This window comes from Orycteropus afer, unplaced genomic scaffold (assembly GCF_000298275.1).
Source record: "Orycteropus afer afer isolate SDZICR_OR568_19922 unplaced genomic scaffold, OryAfe1.0 scaffold00351, whole genome shotgun sequence".
NCBI lineage: Eukaryota > Metazoa > Chordata > Mammalia > Tubulidentata > Orycteropodidae > Orycteropus > Orycteropus afer.
In genome coordinates, this window is record NW_006921938.1 from 3,529,999 (window position 1) to 3,531,293 (window position 1,295).

Sequence of the window (1,295 nt, forward strand, 5' to 3'; positions counted from 1 at the left end):
CATATGAACAATTGATGATCTGTTCCACAACCTGCCAAATGGCCTTGTTCTGACTGATGATACTGGAATTTCTCCATTTTCTTTCCACAGATGTAGTTTATTTGACTCCTGAGTATTCCATCTGGTGAGGTCTATGTGTATAGTCTATGTTTATGTCATTGAAAAAAAAAAAAAAAGATATTGGCCATGTATAAGTCATTCAGAGTACAAAATTCTATCATGCTATCTTAATCATCATTTCTATCACCAAAGTCATATTTTGCAGCTATCTGTGCTTCTTTGTTCTACCTTTTGGACTCCAGTCATCAATGATTATGATCAATTTTGCTCAATGGAATATGTCAGTCTTGATCAATTTCAGACTGTAGAAATTGAAAAATATCTTCAATTTCTTAATCTTTGACATTAGCAGTTGCCGTATAAATTTCAATAATACTCATATTAATTTGTCTTTCTTGGAGGCCTGGAATATAATCCTGTCACTGATAGCATTGCACTTCAGAATAGATTTGAAATGTCCTTTTTGAGGATGGATGTGAAATCATTCCTCTTCATTCCTGGTGTAGTAGATTACATGTTTGTATGAATCATAATGGTCAATACCAGTCCGTTTCATCTCTTTAATGCCTATGATATTAATCTTTATGTGTTACATTTCTTTTTTGACAACTTCTAATTTTCTTAAACTCATATATGTTGTACATTTCACATTCTAACTATTAATAGATGTTTGCAGCTGTTTCTAACCATTCTGAATCAAGCCTCATCAGCAGTAAATGAAAGTCCCCCAAAATATATTGCCATAAATAAGTCATCCACATCATTAAAGTTGGGTGTACTTTATGGAGGAAATCTGGTGACACTGTGGTTATGGCATTGCACTGCTAACTAAAAAGTTGGTGGATGGAACCCTCCAGTTTCTCCTGGGAGAAAGATGAAATGGCCTGCTTCCATGAAGATTTACAGTCTTGGAAACTTTATTGGGGTTGCTATGAATCAGAATGAACTCAGTAGCAATGTTGTGATTTTGGTTTGTATTTTGAGGAGGTAAAGAAGATGTAAACAACTTTGTCTCTATTTAACCTTATTATCACTTGCATCTCTGAAAATATGTCATCATTTAAACATCTAATCTCTTTTAAGTTATATATTAAAATCTGTACATTATAAAAGTAATACCTTAATATATTCTCTCACTCTCTTAAGTTTTAGATTAACAGCACAGAAATACTTGCTTTTATACCACAGAATGATAGTGTACATGATGTTGGGACAAATAAAACTTGGAAATAATT